Source organism: Pararge aegeria, chromosome 13, assembly GCF_905163445.1.
Source record: "Pararge aegeria chromosome 13, ilParAegt1.1, whole genome shotgun sequence".
Classification (NCBI taxonomy): domain Eukaryota; kingdom Metazoa; phylum Arthropoda; class Insecta; order Lepidoptera; family Nymphalidae; genus Pararge; species Pararge aegeria.
This window is the reverse complement of record NC_053192.1, coordinates 14,833,576-14,847,142: the sequence shown is the minus strand read 5'-3', so window position 1 is coordinate 14,847,142 and position 13,567 is coordinate 14,833,576. Positions and strand designations below refer to the sequence as shown.

The following is a 13,567-nucleotide window of genomic DNA, read 5'->3' as shown; positions in this document are numbered from 1 at the left end:
ATCTACCCATAACTCACTACAGATCACGGATTTTCTCTTAGAACGAGAAAGAAGGATCCGGAGTCATGAGCATTTAAATATTGTAATATTAAATAGTAAGTATTAAATATTTGACGGCCGATTGGCGCAGTTTGCAGCGACCCTGCATTCTGAGTCCAAGGCCGTGGGTTCGATTCCCACTACTGGAAAATGTTTGTGTGATACAGTGTCTAGGTGTATATGTATATTATGAGTATTTATGTATCCTATTTATAAAAATATTCATCAGTCATCTTAGTTCCCATAGCACAAGCTACGCTTTGGGTAGTATATTTATTATTATTATAAAAAGCTTTTTATTTACTATATACACCCCCACTAATCGGTTTCCCTTGGTTTTGCTAATCCTAAGGTTGTCTGGAAGAGACCGCTACCAAGCGATAAGGCCGCCCTTTGTATCCTACTTGTTAAGACAGAGAGGAGACGCGGACCCTGCAGTAGGCTCGTAATGTATTTATCATGATGAAGCTGGATACATTGTACAATTCAATTCGAAAAAGAATACATACGCCGAGAATATAGATTTTAAGTGGGTAACAGTAGGAGTGTTAAAATAAAATTGCGTGACTAACGTAACGTTTTTAGGTATTTATGAATAGTAGGTGAATGACAAAAAAATTCGAATAGCTGTAATTTAATGACGCTGAATCAATGTCACGAGGACGTAACTGTCATTGAAGCTTAACTCGCACGAACCGTAATACAATGAAGTGGTGTGTAGTTGAAACAACAGTACTTTTTTCTTTGCAAAATTTTCTTTAGGCATACAATTTTGGATATTATAACTGTTGCTCTTCACAGTACATTATTGACGACCGATTGGCGCAGAGGGCAGCAACCCTGCTTTCTGTGGCCAAGGCCGTGGGATCGATTCCCACAACTGGAAAATGTTTGTGTGATGAACATGAATGTTTTTCAGTGTCTAGGTTTATTTATGTATATTATGAGTATTTATGTATCCTATTTATAAAAATAATCATCAGTCATCTTAGTTCCCATAGCACAAGGTACGCTTACTTTGGGTAGTATATTTATTATTATTATAAAAAGCTTTTTATTTACTATATACACCCCCACTAATCGGTTTCCCTTGGTTTTCCTAATTCTAAGGTTGTCTGGAAGAGACCGCTACTAAGCGATAAGGCCCTTTGTATCCTACTTGTTAAGTTGCTTCTTGTTGTGTCCATCGTTTTTTTCTTTCTATTTGTGGTGTACAAATAAAGTATATAAATAAATAATAAAAATTACCGTCCCAACGTTGGTAACTTAAATACCCCGACTCATTAGAAACAATAGTAATATGAAATATTAACTTTAATTAGAAAAATGTATAATGAAATCCAAGGTCTCCCTGGGAGTGAAGAGGCGACTGAAAATTTTATTGTGTTCCCCGCCAACCCGCCACGCTAATTCTGCACTTTTGATGTATATGTATGTTGATGAAGTTGTGTACAATTGTATACGTCGTTTTGTTATACTTTTCTTTTTATATGTACTTTTTGTGGTGTGCAAAAAAAGTATATTCATTCATTCATATTTAACAGTATAAGTATATAATCGGCTCTTAGATTAATTAATAACTCATAATTAACAAGCATTAATCTTATAAGTACTTATTAACTATTGTCTTCAAACGTTGAGCGTGTATGAGTTAAGTTGAACAAAGATATATAATAACTAGCTGTTGCCCGCGACTTCGTCTGCGTTTGATTTTGCTTTTAAAGTATTCAGTATCGCTAAGCCTTAAAGGAGTATAGTAGTATATATAATACCATATTATTTATAGACAAAAAAATTACAATAAAATAAAATTGCGACTATAATAAAAGATCTAAGCTATCCTATCTCTTAAGTTGGACCAGACTGCTTACGGTGTGCCAATTTAATTTAAAATCGGTTTAGTAGTTTAGGAGTCCATCGCGGACAAACATCGTGACAGGAGATTTATATATATTAAGATATGCTGCGGCCAACGGCGCAATTTCTCTTATCGTCTTTTGCGACTTCCTTGTATATGCGTACTGTTTATATCGTGTTTAAAGGGACATATTTACTATTTATATACAACGATCGTAAGTTATATTTACCCTATCATTAAAGACTATAATATAATTCTCAATCGTGCTACAGAGTTTGCAGTTTTCAGTAGTTTTTGTGTCTTTGTGTCAAGTCTTTTTTGTGTTTCATAGCTCAATTAACGGCCATTGGGTGAATAAGGGATGAAAGTTGGCACAGAAGTCCGTCATTCTCGAAATATATAACGATCGTACGTTCTATTTACCCTATAATTAAAGACTATAATATAATTTTTAATCATGTTACAGAGTTTTTCTTTCACTAATATGTGGCAGTACTGGACAGCATAGTTTGAAGTATTTTTGTGTTTGATAACTCAATGCATGGCTATTTTGACATTCAGTGAATTCTAAAAAAAAAAAATTCAAAATTCATTTATTTCAAGTAGGCCCAATATAAGCACTTTTGAAACGTCAAACGTCTGTCCGTTTGTAGTGACTCTACCACCGGTTCGGAAGGTAGATTCTACCGAGAAGAAACCGGCAAGAAGCTCAGAAGTTGCTCTTTTCCAAGACTCTTTTACAAGAATGAGGGATGAAAGTTTGAAGTCCTCATTCTCTAAGGTATCTATGAAAATTGGTACTTACGTTGACTATTAAAATATGCTTTCAAGTTTATAAAAAACAGGAAATAAGTTTTGACGCTCTAAACTCGCAGTACCTCATCAAGTGGCTTCATTATATTTCGTGGATATCAGCATATTATATGTTACAAGTCAACTAAATATAATATGTTATAGTAATGTAACGCCATATTACTGTAACATTCAAATGTTGCGTACAATAAATACTCATGACACAATGGAGTTTTCGCATGGAAACATAATAATTATTACTGTACCACCTACAGTCCTATTGTCCGCGATATATGCAATAATGCATAAATGGTAGATAATCAAACAACAAATAAGAATTCTTAAAAGAAAATCTAACGCTGAATAATTTATAAATGTTCTTTTAATTCTTATGTCCTTCTAAGCAATTAAATATCTCATGCTTGAACGTTGTCAACATCGTGAAGAAACGCCTGAGTATCCTCCCTCCTTCCATAATAAAATAAATAAATAAATATACTACGACAATACACACATCGACATCTAGCCCCAAAGTAGGCGTAGCTTGTGGGTACTAAGATTACTGTAGAATATTTTTACGAATAATATACATAAATAGTTATAATATAAACATATAAACACACTGAAAAACATTCATGTTCATCACGCAATCATTTTCCAGTTGTAAGAATCGAACCCACGGCCTTGGACTCAGAAAGCAGGGTACACTGCTCACCGCGCCAGTCGGCCGTCAATGGTTTCAAAAAAGGCGTGTGAAGTCCACCAGTCCGCACTTGGCCAGCGTGGTGGACTAAGGCCTACACCCTTCTCATTGCAGAAGGAAAACCGTGCCCTGTAGTGGGCCGTTAATGGGTTGATATGATGATGTTTATTCATATATTTATATGAATATACATAATCATATCAACATATAGGAAACAATGCGTAGTAAATAAATTGTCACGAAATCCTACGCGAACAGCGCATTTCCTAACCCCGCCTGTTTTGTTTAATTTCACCTACGACCGGTTATTATATATCCGGTCAATCTGACAACAAATTACAATCTGTGCCGTAGTGAAAGTTATTGTGAGCGATCCGGGATATAACCCAAAGCTTTAGTGAAATCGATCTAAGGTTACTGCTATTTTTTTCTTTTCATGATATTATGTGACGGTTCCTCACTACTGTCCTGCTAAGTTTCGCGTACTAACTTTCATTTGCTATTTATTCTATACTTCATAATATATCTACTCTGAGCCCGACGCAATGCACAGAGTCGACGCAATGCACCCGCTTCTTCATCTAGGTATTTAACCTTTATCGTGAGTGATATGATTGATTGATTTATAATCTTTATTAGTGTTTTTACTTACACTTGGAGCAATTATTAAGTATTAACTTAAAATCATATCAAAATGGATTTGAACCTGCGACTCTCTGGCAATCGCGGCATGAGCTCTTCAACCGAGATCTCCAACCGTCGATGCAGAAAATAAGTATACGTCTTTAACATCATTAGCAACTGTAGCGCCATCTAGTGAGAAACATTGCAGTTTCGATCTACTTTTCCAAAAGTATTCATATTACAATGATGTTTATATGATTAATCTGATTTGTTTGTTTTGATTTCATTTCATTGATTTGATCGATTTGATTTGATTGATTCTACACATGCTACTTTTTATCACAGGCAAGAAATCAAACTGTTCTTATTTGTAACAAACCGTAATAAAGGCGGACGAAGAATGCGGGCAAAACCTAGCAAGTTTATAATATTATTATGAGATAAGGAATCCGAGCGACGAAAACAAACCAACTTCATAATTTTCTTTAATTTCTCTAATTAACTTACTTTAAACGGCAACATCAGGTTCTTTTAAGTATAAAATCGGCACTCATGCGTTTACCGTTCAAGTAAGGCACAGTACAGACAGAAAATCGGTCAAAAGGTGATTCATCTCGGCATCGCCACGCCATGACCAGTAATGAGCGTGGACATGTTACATCGATGCATATGCCCCGTTATGATTAAGCTGTTCGCACACTCCTAAAAGGAGTTAATCGATTCGGGTGAATTTTTTTGTTATTTATGCTCGGGCATAACTCTGACTCTGCGTCATTTTTCTTTACAAATGTATAGACGGATTTTAAATTCGTATTTTTATTCGAAATGTGTTTATTCCGAAAAGGTCACATTTAAATTTCATATATATATATAGATGAGATGAAGAGTTTCAGCGGAACTTTTCAAAAAGGACAGCAAATCATAAATAATACCCTACGCGGTTGTTTCCTCGAAAGGCTTGCGCAGATTTATTCAGTAGGAATATTGGGGTACACCCACAACTTCTATTCAAAATTAGCTCTATGTAGTTAAATAATAAATATTAAATATTTTTTGGATCGTCGCCGCTGTAGTTCAGTGGGAAGCGGTGATACCCTAGTCGGTGATAGCCCAGACTTCGACTTAGTTCGAAGTTCGAATCCCAGCAAGCACCAGTGAGGAAACCTGCCTACCTGAGAGTTCTCCATAATGTTCTCAAAGGTGTGTGAAGTCCACCAATACGCACTGGGCCAGCGTTGTGGACTACACCGTCTCATTGTAGGAGGTGACCCGCGCCCTGTTGTGGGCCGGTGATGGGTTGATATGATGATGATGATGAAATATTTTTTTTCGACTGGAAACTTGAGAGTCGTAGCACATAATATTCAAACTTGAATAAAACAAAATTTATTCATTTTCTAGTTGGTATGACATTAATTTCAAAATTCGGTCGGAGATCAAACCCGAGACCTCACGCGTAGCGTTCACAGCTGCGCCGGGGAGGTCGTCAAAAACGTCTGTCCACGACGCTGATTTTCGGCTGGGACCCGAATGACGTCACGGCTAAAACTATTTACAGACTATGAAATCATTGGGAAAGCACACAAAGCAATGTCTTTTTTTGGTTTCGTGCTCAAATATTTAATCCCTGTGGTGAATACTGAATATCTATTATCAATGGCTATTGTGTATTACCGATCGATATAATTCCTTTTGTTGTTAAGCGGTTTATACACGATACAAAGCACTGCACGCCCCATAAACGTTGTAAGTCAAATACTTTTAAGCCGTATTATACGTAACCAGTAACGTCGAACATCTGTATTAAACCAAAATATTAGTTTTTATAACTAAATGGCCTGAGTTAGGGGTAACGTTTTAACTAGTTTCAAAATTATTCCTCTACAAAAACCAGTGTAACATAATTACATTTGCCAGACTAAAGATTGAATAATATGCACTAAAAGAAGCAGCGTAAGCTTCAAAAAATAGAATCAAACGATGAAGTAACGAAAATAATTAGGATAACTTTTATGGCATTAAACTGAACTCTTACATTTGTTTTTTGTTTCTTAGTAGTAGTAGCATTTTAAAAGGACAATTTTCTAACCTTCAACGTTTGTGAGTTATATAACTTTAAAGCTTTACTATTGTAATCTTTTAGTACCTTCTTGAAAACAAACAATAAAGGAAAAAGAAAAAACTATTGCTCACAGCTCTTTGTGTTCTTGTACTACAGGTTATTTAATGCAGTAGGTACTTACCTAAACTTTAATAAGTAATATAATAAATTTTTGTGACCGGACATATTTTACCTAAATGACTACATAATTTTCATTGATGTATTATTTAAGTATCTAAAAACCTGTGAGTATTCATGGTACCTAATTGGTATTAAAATCGTTCACTTAAATGTTATACAAAGAGCACTGACCTCATTAAAACTATGTAAGTATTTTAAAGACGAATGAAAGTTGCTTTACAAAGTCTACTTTATAAACGTAATTTTGAAGATTTTTTAACTTGTATAAAAAGTTATATATGACTTTACATCGTCGCAAGTCGTATACCTAGGTATGTGTTGGTCTCGAATAGGTATTTAATACTAAATTAATATATTTTTATTGACATAACTTGACGCGGGCGAGCATCTTTTACATGTCTTTAAAATAGTACTTATTCAATATATATTAAATATTTTATATTGGCAACCAATATATTATAATAATAAATATAAGAGTTCTCATGGATGGATGGCAGGATGTTTGTTACTCTTTCGCGCAACGCCTAAACAGATTGGATTGTATTGAAATTTAGACAGGAGATAGATTATACCCTGGATTGGCCACTTAGGCTACTTTTCCCCTGGAAAAATGTCTGGTTTCCACAGTACTCATGAAAAACCAAAAAACCCGGAAGAGTATTGATAAGTACAAACTTGGGATCAATATTGGATATTCAGTGCTGTGCCATCCGATACATGAAGATATTGCTTTTTATGTTGGTATTGCCTACCCCACCAAGTTGCATCGTATGCGGTACGCCTTAACAAGAGCAGACATATTATGAGGTACCGTAAGGCGCCTTGTACGGCTTGGTCGCGGGGCCAAAATAACTGTATCTAAATTGAAGCGAAGAAAAACAGTTTTGATCTCAAAAAAGTACTAGGTACCCATTTCGCCAATGTCAAGTATACTTGGAAGATCCACAAAGGTGATTGTCAAAAAGTAAACATTACATAAATATACTTTTTATAAATCTTAGTTTTCCAAAATAAGGCGTTCGTAATGGAATGTGGTCTTTGGTTAGTGTTATAATTCAAAGATTTTTTTTATCATAAATCATAATGATATATATATTTAGAGCTTAATTTTGTTACATAGTAAAAACTATTATGTGTCCTATTAAAATGGCTATTCTGTAAATACAAACGCGTCATATCAAACGATAACACTAATGAAGTAGGTATTACTTAGTTAGTTAAGAAACAATAAAACGGTACGCTAAGTGCTTATTTAATTAAGTTAATATATTGTCAAACTCTTCCATCAATAATGTTCTACATATACAGGAAAATACAAAATTGAAATTTTTTATTTCCGGTTTTTGGTTATTATTCTTATTGCTATCTGTAATTATTTATTTATAATATTGAATATAACTTATCATTACTGGCCCACTACATGGCACGGGTCTCCTTCTACAATAAGAAGGGGTTATGGCCGTAGTCCACCACGCTGGCCCAGTGCGGATTGGTGGACTCCACACACCTTTGAGAACATTATGTGGAACTCTCAGGCATGCAGGTTTCCTCACGATATTTTCCTTAACCGTTGAAGGAAGTGATATTTTAATTGTTAAAAAACACACATAACTTGCAAAAGTTTGAGGTGAGTGCTGGGATTCGAACTCGCCCCCTTAACGTCCATCCCACAGAGCCATCACCGCTTCGTGCAGAAATAAACAATGTGTAACGTTGAATCTTAATTAAAATAAGATATTCCATCACTTTGCAGTGTTTTTATATTGCCGTTCTTATTTTTGACGGACACTATAGAGAATAGAAGGTAGGTACTGTACGAGTGAACAAAGGGGTAAAGATGGTAGATAATACACAAATAAGATTAAATGAAGGTATTAAATGTATCTGCTGTGATGTATGAATAACTGTTTCTTATCCAAATACACATTCAGAAAGAATTTTTTTTGTTCGAACTAAGCTGGGTGACAGTTAAACTAATTTTGGGACTGCAGGCAGTTTCGCGCATTGTTCTTTTTTTATGAGTCCTTAACATTGTATTGTTTTACTTGCAAAAAGACTTATCCATTTGTCTATATACTAATACATAATACATACGTATTATGTGTCTGAGAAATATATAGATCATAAATACCTAGTTTGTAAGTGGACATAGGTACAACCCGTAAGCAGGAACTTTCCTTAAAGTGAGGTCTCACTTCACATACCTATGTAGGAAGGTGAAGTAAGGCCTAGGACATCTATTATTTTCGACTGTGTAGTCTTTCAGGTAGGTAGGTAGATACCAATGCACATCGTGCCAGAAACTTAGGTATACGTCTAGAGTTATTCGTATTCGATAACTATTTAAGTACTCACAGCTACAAAATTGATAAGGAAGTTACCTACATAATATTGATACAAGTGCACACATTTGCTCTGATAAATCCTTAAGTAGGTAGGTAGGTAACAAGTACTTACTAAACTTCCTTCATTTAAAGATAATTATTTGTCATAGTATTGTAGAAGTAAAGAAACGGTCAATATCCAATTCCGTAAAGTACCTAGATAATCCAAAAGGGTTTACTGTTTGTAGCATACCTACCTACTAGGTACTAATAATGAAAACGTCACAAGGTAGGAAATCCCATATTAAATCTATCAGAAAAGGTGTCCGCTTTTTGGTTTTATACCTACTGAGGTTTATTAGTTTAAAAATTCATATGACTTAAAATATTTATATAAAAATTTAAATTAAAATGTATATAGTTATATGCGTATGTTATTCTCTGAGATCTGAATTACCACTATGCAAAAAACCACATCATGATCGGTGAAAAATAAATCAATACAATATAGCTTAAATAAAATATCCCAGCACTTTTATTGCTTTTTTTTTTGTTGGTACTAATGGTGAGCACAAGCTCATGGCTTTTTCACTACTAGCAAAGTTACATAGGCTCCCAATAGGTACCTATATTACGGAAAATTTATTTCGCACGGATACTTTCCTGACGACTCACCACAAGCACATCTATAAAAAATGTTGATCGCTTTCGTCCGGCGAGAAGCTTCATTACCTATATTCATCAAAGATCTTCTTCAGACCATTATACAATTTAAATGCTTCAATATATTAAACTAAAACGTTTTTAATTATTAGAAAGTTATAAGTAGATATAATAATTAAAAAAGATTTTGGTACAACATCGCCAATAAAACATTTACAGTGAATTCATAAAATTAATTTGTTCTTTTTAGAATTCAATTTAAGTAACTATCCAAATAGAACACTAAAATCAATAACCAAGTTCATTGTCATTAAAGCAAATGTAAACGCGGCGATATATACTAGCTAATGTATACCTAGCTCAGTATTGTACTGTAACTTACCTTTTGGCACGGAGAAAGAGTAATTTTAGTTGTTTGCGAAACAATCACAAATGCACGCAGATTGCAGCACAAAACTTCACTATTCACAATGTAGGTTTAACACGAAGAAGGTCTTAAGCCTAATATAAACCACACAAACTGGAAATCCAATGAACCAGTACAGTAGACGTATATAAAAAACGAAAGTTATTACGATTTGTTTGAGCGGAGAGCACACGACTGGCGCGGACGAACGCACGCGCGAAGTCTCGCGAACCAAACAGAAATAACAGAAAACAACACCGCGGTGCGGACTCGACTCCGCTTGTCAACAAACAAAGAGGGCTCGGTCGCGGACGTCTGCGCAGGCGCAACGACGCCGCACGCACACTACGCCACGCGTGTGAATGAACACGTAAACATTAGAGTATAGTTCGCCACATTGTCTCTACAAGGCTAGTCGGAAAATGGGGTATTACACTTTTAATGATAATGAAAAACATTTGTTCCACAATATATTCCTTGAATCAATACTTTTAGAGATACAAACGTACAAAGTTTTCATTAAAAAAAAACGCGGTGACAACCGTAATATATTTACATTTAAGATTAGATGGGGTCACAGAATACTTAGATACCAGGAAAACGAGTAATGTCCTAGATGTTCTCACGCACATACAAGCAAATGCAATATACGTTACTTGAAAATTTTAATTACTTATTACTCGAAATCGAGTGTTAGTAAAACTTTTGAAATATTTTTTGTAGTCCTTATACTGTTACGATGTGGTACTGAATACAGTCTTCTTTCGAACTACTTTCCAATTGTGCACTTCATAAATGCACTAAAGTAGATTAACTTTCAATATGTGGATAACAAAATCAACTAAAATGGACATGAGATAGTCGTACTATTTTCAATCCAACGTATATATCCAACTATTAGATCTAATTAACTTATCCGGGATAAACTGCTTAGCTTATCTTATGTCCATATCCGGGATGCAATAACAAGATCAGTGCAAAAAATAAAGATACCAACAAACAAAAAAAAATAAACAAACAAACCCACTTTCGCATTTATAACATTAGTTTAGATACGCTCGTGGAATTACATTATTCCTTAGGTCTCTAATAGCAAGTAATGTAATTATTGCCTGAAACGAAACAAAGAAAATAGAAACAAAGTAAACGTATGATTTTATAAATATGAAACTGTATGAAACATTATATTCCATTAACATTGATATGTTTATTGAGAATTACGCCCTTCGTGCCAGTATGCAAATTACAGCACGCGCTCACTATATTTTAAGCCCCTCAACACTTGATTGTTACAAATATAATAAAGACCCTTGCTAGTTGGTACTCGGTGCCTATTCCGAACTCGCCTCGTGTTTTAGTTTATTGATTTTATAATCTGGCAAGTTTTAAAAACGGGCAGGGATGTTTTATCTTGCAGCCAGTGCCAACCCTACCCTATTTTTTTTAAACAAGGATGGGGTTTTTAAAAAAATACGCGGTGATAAGTGGTAGCCATGATATCAGTTTTAACAATCAATAGCTTATGACAGACCACTGCTGGACTTAACTTCCTCTCCTAACCGGAAGGTTTGCCGATAATCACCACGCTGGGCAGACGGGTTGGTCATCGCATTAGATAGTAGCAGTGCACAAAGGACGATGCTGCCTGTTCAACGGTATATTCCCCTAGTCCTTTTGCACAACACCCGTGGGAAGAGGAGTGGTGGTGGTGACAACTGTATTCTAATCTGCCGCTACCACAAGGCGTTTCAGCCTTGTTATGTGCGTTGTAAGGAATCTAAAATATCACCTGCTTCAACGGTGAAGGAAAACATCGTGAGGAAACCTGCATGCCTGAGAATCCTCCATAATGTTCTCAAAGGCGTGTGATGTCCACCAATCCGCAATGGGCCAGCGTGGTGGACTGCGACCCATGCCCTGTAGTGGGCCATTAAAACAAGTGACATACTAATTACTTGAAACGCACATAACTTTGAAAAGTGCGTGCTGCGTTTCGAGAGGTGCGTGCTGAGATTCTAACCAATATATACAATGGAGTATAGTTAATTTCAATCGGTGATTTCTTAGAGACAATTGTTTTGACATTTAAGGTCAATTGGAGTCACGGATTACTGTGGCATTAGAAAAAGGATTGAGGTTCTTGATAATATTATTACGATAAATAATTCATCCATAGTTCAAGTTTAAATTTAATTTAAATTTATTAATGAATTTCCATATTGATAAAGTATTTAATAGATGTTTTGTAAAATTATTATACAATCTAGCATATCAAGGCAGCTATTTTATAATAACTGAAATTAATATTCTTAGTTATTTAATGTAAAAAAGTGTTAAAATAATTTTAACACGCCAATCTTGGCAGGATATGTGACACTTATAAAAATTAATTAACATCAATGTAAACGTGCAGCATGTACCATATTCAAGCAAAATAAAAATTGATTGATTGATTGATTAGTTCCAAAGATGTCTAAGATGTAGCGATTTTATTTGGTACGTTCTCTATGATCACATACATACGCATCATATCATAAATATGTTATGTGTACGCATTAGTTAGGGTTTACAATTTTGTTTTCGTTGCTTTTATAAAAAAACTGTAATATAAAATAAACGATACCTAATTGAAATTATAATAATTTCTCTTATTCGAGTGTTAGTGAAACTTTCTCTAGTAAGTTTTTTTTCCAAATGACATTTTATAGTTCGGAAGGGAGAGGGGGCATACGGAGGTTTTTCACAGGGTTTTTTTTATTATCTATCTTGTAGTGAGGCCCGCTTCAGCGGATGCACTTCGACCCTCCAGGATCTTTTGTGCTCAAAAGATCCTGGAGGGTCGAAGAAGGGTTTTTTTTATTATAAATCACGTCTGTTAATGAATCCCGGACCTCGTCATTTGTAGTCGAACGTTATAACCATTAGACTACCAAGACTTACGTTATATCGTCCTTTCCTGACAAAAAAATGAAATGGTAATTACGGAAGGTAATGAGATGGAAAACTCATGTTCCTAACAACTCTAGTATTAACTGCGCATAAGTGAATTGTAATCACTGACGTCACAGCACACAGCCACATAGTGCTGGTTGTACCGCACCAAAACAATAACAACTCTTATCGCGAACTCCTTATCGGACGGCAGCTCACAGCTGTACAGACTGCAATGTAAGTAATTGTATACAGTATAGGTACAAAACAGTATCTTGGACTGCCATGCAAGCCTGTGAATAAAGTTGTCTGGAACTTCGTAGTTATAAATGTAGGGGCCTTAACAAAACAGCATTATCTGGAAATGACATTCCATTTGACACCTTACGGATTATAACTCTGAAACAAAACGTCAAAAATATTACGACAATCGAGAAACCAAATATTCGGTTTCGGCGGTAACTATTAGAGGTGCAATATATTATGTTTTGGTTCGACTTTGTTTATATAGGAGCTGAAAATTCCAGTTTGCTGTAGCTTTTAAGATCTGAATATTTGGTTTCGGCTGATATTAGTAGATGAGCAAAATATTACGTTTTGGTTAGAATTAGTATATAGACGAACAGAAAACTCGGTTTTGCGGTAGCTCGGAGTTCGACTGAAATTCATATATTAATCACTAATCATCACATCGACCCATTACCGACCCAATACAGGGCACGAGTCTCCCCTTATAGTGAGAAGGTTTTAAGCCGTACTAGCCCAGTGCGGATTGGCAGACAAGAATAAAAGTTATGAAAATTAAGCTTAATTTTCTATACTCCGCGAACAGCAGGTGAATCTGTATGGTCTAATTTATAATTACTTAAATCCGTATACTCCACACCAAACAGATCCTCAGACCGAATGTACCCTCTACGCCCGTTTCGCTCCGAAACCGGAGCATCCTCAGGAGATGTTGACTTTACTATGAATAATTAATAAA

At 35.2% G+C, this 13,567-nt stretch overlaps 1 protein-coding gene across 1 annotated transcript in view; it reads right to left on the bottom strand.

Annotated features, from left to right (window-relative positions):
• The window catches only part of LOC120628564 (protein yippee-like CG15309), a 78,324-nt gene extending 68,361 nt beyond the window's left edge, over positions 1–9,963 (bottom strand). The window contains exon 1 of the mRNA XM_039896993.1: positions 9,628–9,963. The gene's annotated coding sequence lies outside the window, so the exon portion shown is untranslated. The remainder of the gene's footprint in view (positions 1–9,627) is intronic.
• Between the last annotated feature and the right edge of the window lie 3,604 nt (positions 9,964–13,567).